This window comes from Phodopus roborovskii, unplaced genomic scaffold (genome assembly GCF_943737965.1).
Source record: "Phodopus roborovskii unplaced genomic scaffold, PHOROB, whole genome shotgun sequence".
NCBI lineage: Eukaryota > Metazoa > Chordata > Mammalia > Rodentia > Cricetidae > Phodopus > Phodopus roborovskii.
Window position 1 is genome coordinate 44606 of NW_026126552.1, and position 8665 is coordinate 53270.

Below are 8665 nucleotides of genomic sequence, written 5' to 3' on the forward strand. Positions count from 1 at the left end.
TAAGGATACTCTAATTCGGCCTCCAGCTCAGGCCTTACCAGATGTGACAAAACCACTCCATCCTCCCTTTGTTCATGAGTTCTGGGATTACAAGGGTGTGCTTACCCAGACCTATGGACTCCAGCAGAGGCCCAGTATTACCTATCTGAATGCCTAGTTCGGAATGGCCACCCCAACTGTGTGTCATTTAAGTTACCAGCCCCATTGGCAAAGGAGCTGAAGCCACCTCAGGCCATGGCTTACTGCTTCTTATGGAGATCCTCTTCCAGGGACCAATGCGACTGATGAACATCAAATGACTATGTTCCTTAAACAGAGCCTGCTTCTCCATCAGCCCCATTTCCTGTTACAACTGTTCAAAGTCTCATCTCCAGTATCAGCACACTAGATTGAGTGAGTGACCTGAAGGTACTCTTAAACACCTGTGAGGATCTGCTGGATATTCTTCCCAGACCCCATCTCCACCTTGTAGGGAAACTTCTCTCTTGCCTGAGGCTGACATTGACTTGTTTACAGGTGGGAGGCAGTCTCACAATGAATCGGCTCAAAGGGCAAGACCTACTGTAACCACCCAGCATATTTTCACCCAGGACCTGTCCCTGGGCACCTTCAAGCTCACAAGACTGCACTGTTTGATCTTTTCCTAGGCTTCTCTCTAGAAGGTTAGTAGCTCGGTAAATATCATCAAAGGCCGAAAATTTCTTCACCAGCCTTCATGTCCATGCCACATTCTATATGTTAAAGGCGTCCTAGTTGTGGGAGGAAAACCATCAAAACAAAAGGAAAACCTAGCTCTCCTTAAGGCTGTCTCCCCAAGGAAATAGTAGGGCCATACACTCGTAGGGATCATCAAAAAGGTTGGATATTTGATAACCAAGGATCCCTAGCCCCCCCCAGCCATGCATCATTCTGCCCGAATGTTTTTTTGGACCCAGTATTTTCCCCTCAGCCTACATACACACAGAGAGAAGGCAGTACCATTCTTAGGTGTACAAAAGGGACCCTGGGGATTTGACCCTGTTGGTTCCAGATCATCCTTCTCTCCAGCCTTCAGACACCTGCTTGGGAGACCACAACTACATCGGGTACTCACCCAGATGCCACCAAACTGAGACACTATCTTTAAATAATAGATCAAAACTAACTTTATCTGGCTAGTCTTCCCTCTGCCTTCCATGCTCAGGTCAACTCGGTGAAGGGGGGAACCAAAGGTATTGGGTATGCAGGCCATTCTCTGTTTCTAAAAGATATTTGATTACACTGTGTAAAGACATGTCACTGTGATCTTTGTAATAAAAAAGCTAAATAGCCACATATAGGCAGGAGGTATAGGTGGGGCCTCTGGACAGGCGGTCCTAAGAAGAAAGGTGGTGTCACCAGTCAGACAAGTAGAGGGGGCAAAGATATGTAGGAGGAGAGGGTTTGGGCTACTAGCCAACATGTCAGCACATTGATGAATATAAATGGATTAATTTAAGAGCTATTTTCAAAACAAGTTTAAGCTCTACAGCTGAGCTGGGAATTAAGTTTCCATCTCATTTTTGAGCCGTTTGTAGCCCCTGCCCCTAATCCATTTACGAATTACACACAGCGTTGTAATACAGACTGAGAAAGCTTAAAGAAAAGTTTGGAACACATATTCAGACATTTAGTCCTGATGACCATGGTCTCTCAGGCCCAGTGGGACATATTTTAGGGACTGGCTCCTGTCTATTGCCTGTGGAGTTCAGCCAGCTGGGCAGTGCTACATGCCAGCACCATGTACTAAGCTGAGCTGCATGGTGGCTTTGACATGGTAGTTAACTCTTGTCTCACACAGTGAGAATGCTGCTGACACTCCGTAAAGACAGATCCTGATGGAAAAACACCTCTAAACAGGTTAGTGTGTTTAAAAAATATGTATAAGCTTAAAGAAGAAAACGTGTATAGGCAATCATAGAAAAAATAAGTTTATAAATAATAAGGTAGTCTTTGAAGAAAGAATAAAATAATATTTTATTATTATATTAAGACACACAAAGCTAGAATATACACAGAGTGGGTCTGGATCCTATATGGTGCCTTACTGATTTGTTAGCCTTGATTGCTGATGAGCAAGCAATAGCTGCTGAAAGATATTGGATTATGAAAACTGTTAAATTAAACCAACCTACTTTTTAAAAATGCATTACCTTCAAAATGGGAAGTGAAAATATGTTAAAGTTTAGAAGAAGAGGTTATTTTTAAGTTCCCTACTAGAAAAAATGAAAGTTTGTCAGTAGAAGTTGGTTTTTCTTTGGGTTGTCAGCTCACAAAACCAAACAAACAAAATAACAACAAAAAGCTCAGACTTTAAGAGGGTTTTTTGTAGTGGGATAATTTTTAAATAAATTGTGAAGATGTGTCAATGTGATTGATTTAATGAAGAGCTAAACAGCCAATAGTTATGATTTCTAGGCACAGAGTGATGCCCAGAAGAAGGATGGAAATTGCCAGGAGATAGAACAAGCAGGATGGACAGTACAGAAATGAAGTCCTAAACTTCAGTGAGGCAGAAAGTAGATTTTTAGAAACTGGTTAATTTGTGTTATAAGAGCTAGTTAGAAGCATAAAAATCAAGAAAGATAAGCTTTAGAACCCAAATACACAGAATTTGATGCTGCACACTGGAACAAAGCATAGGGCAGAATGCCAGAGATCTCTGGGAAACTAAGTTCTGTGGAACACACATGCTCTCTGGTCCAAAAACATGGTTTTCACCATGCCTGCCACGCATGTACACACACACAAAGGAGCACAGATAATGATGACAAGACATGACAGGAGCATGAGTACAGATCCCCTGGAATTTCAACAGGTCACACTCCACAGCCTAGGGGGAGCAAGAGTCTGTCAAACATCCCAGCCTGCTCATTTACCATAGCCTCTCCTGAGGACAGATATCCCACCTTGTCCAGGGGCTGGGCCTACAACTGAAAATAGAAGAACAAGACTGTCAAGAGCTATCCTTGTTGGTTGTTCAAAATTTTTATTAACAAACCCGGTTTGCTTAGGGGATGGGTATCGACAAGGATGAGTAAACTCCACAGTCTCACCCCAGCACTAAATATGGAGAGGGACAGATGAAGTCAAAATGTAGATGGGCACAGGGATAACTAAGGATTACTGGAATAAACAAATGAGTGGAGGAACAAAAAGCCAGATGCGCAGGGCCGCTCCCCTAACTGGGAATGCAGGGTGAGGGCTCTAGGCTGGGTGAAGCTCAGCGGTCAGCACTAGATCGAAGTCATGGCAGTGAGTGGGTCGTGAAGGGATCGCTTGGTGCAGCATCATGGCAATCCTGCTCAAGTTGGTCATGGCCCCAAAGTAATACGCCCTGCTCAAACAGCTCATCCAGCTTGTACCACTGCCAAGGAAGAGGAAGGAGGCATGAGAAGCACAGCGCCAGAGCTCAGGCTGACCACAGTCACGCTGCCATAAAACCCACCACCGCACGCGCCTAAGTCCACTTTCAAGGTCACTGGAGCTTCTCCCAGCAGTAATGACTTATTGCACTGGCGCTAGGCAGGCGGCAGAAGTCACTCCTGTGAGCCTCAAAGACATCACGCACAAGTGGACACTCACAGACCTCATCAGCAGGTGCCTGGGAGTGTGGGGCAAAATAAGGGTAGAGACAAAGAGGAAGAATGGAGAATTTGAAAGAGAGTGAGGGGTCACTGATGGCCTGGAGATGACTAACAGGGAAAGAGAGTGAAATGAAGTTCACAGAAAAAAAAAAAAAAAAAAAAAGAGGAGAAAAGGAGGATAAAGGAACACATGGATGTGTGACTTGGAGGCAGGGTAGGGCAGGGATGCAGACAACTGAAGGAAAATCTTACTTTGGGGTCCCGTGAGTGCCTTACAGGGCATAGCACCTGAGCCGCTTAGCAGTATGTTTTATTTCTGGGGATTGTAGACGCTACAGAAGAAATGGTAGTCTAAGAAAGAGATTAACAGGAGGGTAGCCTTTGAATAGCTCCTTGACCACTTCAAGTTCCACACATAATCCCATTTCAACTCCTCGGCCTTAACCAATCTCTCCTAACACTATATGGCGCCTTACTCACCCTTCAATGCTGGGGCACATGGACCGAAGGATGTTCCATTTCATACTCGAAGGATGAGCACAAATAAAAGGACTTTGGGTGCCCCTTAAGATACTCACTCCTATGGTATCAATCTGGTGGGCCTTGGGTCATTTCTCGATATCTCCACCCCATCCACTTCCTTTAGAATGGCTCTGACTCGCTTTAGCAACGCCTCCTATGTGGCGCATAACACGGGGCTGGATGGGATGCTCCTTAGGAGACACAGAAGATCTGCAGACCAGGTCGTCACTGTCATTCTCATTGTTCTATATGGGAAAGAACAGATGAGGCCAAGCAGGGCAAGGCATTCTGGTTCCGCTCCAAGGCTGATGGCATGGCTATACATCTTTACTTCCTCTCATCTCACGCCAGCCTGCTGCTTAAAGCACGAAGAATACAGGCTTTCAAGCTCTGTGGAATCCATAACATTTTCTGAAGACGAGCAAGGGCACTGTGCTGTTTGGCCAAGTGATGCTGCTCAAGGAGCTTTCGCCTGAGCTTTTCAGGCAATGCAGGGGCTTTGGCTCTGTCATGAGCGCTTTCATGGAGGATCTTGCAGGATTCGGCTGCAGGAGACAGTGAGGTGCAGGAAGCACCAAAAGCAGTTTAAGTGGGGGTGAGCAAGGGTTGTGACAATGAAACTCCGTACAATGATGAGTGGGCAGTGGCAGGGGAAGTGGCAGATGGTGACTGAATGGTGTGGGTTCATATGGCTATGGGGCTTTGATTGCACAGTACATAGATCGCCAACTGGAGAGAAAGTCTGGGTCATGTTCTTGTTCTACTTCCTGACTCTCAGTGCCCCAGGAAAACCTCCACTTGGCCGCCAGCTTCATGCCACAGTCATCTGAGCAATATTTGGAACCAGGCTGGGCAGCACGCACAGTCGGGCCCCCCAGAAGGATCACCTCGTGGCAGTGATGCAGGGTCCTTTGCATCAGCCCTCTCTGGGTGTTTCCATTTGTCTTTATGCTTCTGCTTCAGTTCTATGTCGCTTTATATCGCCCCTCCTTCTAAGGGGAAAGACATGTCATGGTCTTGCGGCAGCAGGGAGGCTAGCTCCCTTCGGCCTTCCATTCTCCACCCATCCTTTCTGCCTCCCTCAGCCCCTAACTTTCCATTCTTCCTGGCCTCCCATCCTTCTCCTTTAACAATCTATCTCTCTCCTCCATCACCTTTCTTCTCAGACTTTCCTCGACGCTTCACGGCAGCTACTTTTCACGGCCCGTTTCCTCAGTGCAGTGGTCCAGGAATGGGGACTTTCAAGGTCACCATCCAGGGCTGCAGCATGGCATGTACTGACCCACCTGACAACTCAGGACAACAGCCCCTACCTACTCATTTCTTCAAAGCAGCCTTATGCCCTCCACTGCTTTTCCCATGCTGTGACTTCACTTTTATCCTATTTTCCGACCAGGATGTTCCTGCTACTCACTAGCCATGATCATCAAAGGCTCCGGCACAGAAGTCCTGGTACAGATCAGGGTCCAATGGCAGGTCCTCATCTGAAAGTGGGTCAAAAGTTGCTGTAGTCTCTAGCTCTGACTCATCGATGACAACACTGTCTCCTCATCTTCAACAATGCAGGATGCTGCCCAGCTTCTGGAGATGGCTGTGGCTGCTGTTGAGTGGGGTGGTGGTCATGGGCCTTGCAGGGCTCTGAGGGCGTCCATCAAGTAGAGCTGCGGGTAGAATCTCAGGATCATTCTGACCGCCCTGTCAAGATGTCTGGTTTCGCTCTGGGGGCTGGACTCACCGAGGCCGGAAGTACTTGTAATGCAATTCCCTAGCGCAGGAGGGAGGTTGCCCAGGGTCAGCCCCAGGAAAGTGGAGGATCACCCTGTCCCATCTCCCCAACTACCTCATCCTTGCCTGACCTTCGCCAAATGTAGTTTTATCCCCTCCTCACCTCAGAGAGTATGCTCAGCCCTTACCTCTTGTATCCTGGCATGCTTGACTACCTAAAAATTCTATGTCCCTGCCAGCCATAGTTACAGGCTGGTGTGGCATTCACCTGAACATGTTAGGTCCTCTCCCACTCATTCGGATATAATGGAAGACCTGCACCCACCTGTATCTTTTCATCCATAGCTCAAGTAGTCCCATTTCAGCCTCCCCAGCCATGCCTCTCCACCTGAATCTGCCTGGTTTGTCCATACTCACCTCGCTCAGCTGACACTGCTGTTTCTGCACTTGCCGGATCTTGCTGGGGCCCCGAACTTTCTGCCAGTCACGGCAGAAGTCACAGTGGCTACAGTCTTAAAGGCCGGCACGCCTCAACTCTCACCACACACGTGGCTGACCAAGTTTATTTGTTTTAGCTGTTGCTGCTGCTGCTGTTGCTCAAGATACAGAAACAGTGTTGGTCAGAGTAGAGATCAGAACCCAAATGGAGGCCGGAGCAGAATTTCTCAGCTACCCCAACCACCTTAGGCCACTCTTACCTGGACAGGTGTAGCCACCACTAAGGGCTGTAATGAGGATTTTTTAGCTAAGCAGTGAGCCCTGAAAGCAAGTATGGTCCCAACCCCCTTCCCTCCCTGCCCGGCGCTGCAAACCGGGACCAGAAGCAGGCCCTCTTCGCTCTCCCTCCTCGTCCCGGGGCTCACTGCCTGCCCGCTTCACTGCCGGCCCGCCACTGCAATCCCGCTTTCTCGGGACTTCTTGTGCCCGAGCACCTAATTCCAGCTTCCCCGGGTCCCTTCCTTCCTCGCGAGGCAAAGAGAAAGACCAGTGGATTTACAGGAGGAATATGAAATGATCCCAGAACCCTTCTTTCTTCTCTGTTCCCACCCTCAGCTTCTCTTCCTGCTCATGCTATAAGAGAGAGCTGCCCCTTCCTTCTTGTGGGTCCTCCATTATTGATTTACCTGCTGATGGCATTCCAATTCACCACAGAGACCAACAATCACGCAGTCCACAGAGGACACCTTGATTATCCATGATCCCTCCTACTATGGTTCCTCTCTTCTTTTCATCTCTTGGGCTCACCTGCCTTCCCTCGCCCAGACATTGGGCTCACCCTCGTAATCCTGGCTTTAATAATGCATCTTTGATGGCCTGGCCATCTCTCAGTGATCCGGATGTAGTCCCCATGAACCATTCATTGCAGCTTTTGTCACATCCACCCAGATAACGGAGGTGGAAGAGACATGAGGGGTGTACTTCTTCAGGATCCCAACCCTCACAGGCATCAGCTCGCTCGCCAGCTCCGCCTTCTCCTTAGGTCACATCATGAAGAAAATGATGTCTGGTTTGGCGCAGATGTGTAGACAGGAGTATTCTCCCCATTCTCAGACTTGCTGTCCTCCTAAAGGTCTCAAGGCCTGAGGTCTGAACCGCTTCCTTGCTGTGAGACCCACCCCCCAACGACAACTCCTTAATTCCTACTTGGGTTCTGCACTATTTCAATTATAGGTTCCACTTTGCCTTTTGACGTCCCTCTCTCATAGCTTTCCCACTGTGCCTCTCACCACTGTTCACCCAGATCCTCATCATCAAACCTGGGCCTCATTACTTTGGCTTATACTGCGCAGGCCTCACATTTACCTCACTGACGGGCATCCAAGTCACTCACCGCTTCATCACAAACATTGACTACTGCATTGTCACCTTCAAGAGTTCACCCAGAAGCAACTTGATCTATTCTGCTGCTGTCCCCATCCTGGCCTCCGCCTGGGTTTGTTCACAGACCCCACCCCCACCTCTACCCCCACAGATTTGTTCTCCATGAGCCCGTGTAACACTCATGTGGCCAAATCATCTCTCTGACTCAGACCCTCACGTGGGGTGTGTTATAAAGCAATCTGCTGTCTGAGAATACTGTGGACCCCCTATAACGGTTCATCAAAGAACTCACAGACGGTTCGTTCAAACCCGTTGACCTTTCGCCATAGTCCTCCTCAGCTCAGCTCAGCAGAAACCCATGGGGCCTCGCCAACAGGCAGCAGGGTGCTGCCAACCCTGCCGGCCCCCTGCCCCGTCGCCTGGCACTCACAACTTATATCTCCGCTCGCAAAAGCGCAGCTGCCTCTGGACCTCTGGCAGCACTCCCGCGAACCGAACGAGCCCCTGGGCAGCTTTCGCGGCGGTGGTAAAGGCGCCCACGAACCATCTGCTCTCCCGTCCCGCTTCGCCAGTAACTGCACTCTTCGGTCCTTCGCCTGGGGACGACCGCTCAGCCGGTGATGAACAGGTCGCCCACCGACAGCGGCGAACGTCGTCCAGGCGCCGCCATTCCGAATCATCGAGTCCGGGTAAGTGTAGCGAACAGCGCACGTTCCGGGAGTATGGCTGCGCCCAGAATGCAGATCCTCCGAGCGCGCCGCCACCTCCCAGTCAAAGTCCGTATTGTGGCTGCCAGAGGGCAATACGGCTTCCGCGTTTGCTTCGGCGCGATGCGACGTCATCAGCTTGTTTACGCTCTGCGTCGGGCGGGCTCAGGCGCACCAGAGCGGCAGCTTGGGCTTAAGCGCCGCTGGGCGTGGGCCTTCTTGATAGTTGACTGGTAGGTTGGGTGCCGTTGCCACCGACAGGATAACTTCGTTACTGCTCATGAT

General features: G+C 49.3%; 1 pseudogene; it reads right to left on the reverse strand.

Annotated features, from left to right (window-relative positions):
* Positions 1 to 3225: 3225 nt before the first annotated feature.
* Positions 3226 to 8353, reverse strand: LOC127234388 (CXXC-type zinc finger protein 1-like; annotated as a pseudogene).
* Between the last annotated feature and the right edge of the window lie 312 nt (positions 8354 to 8665).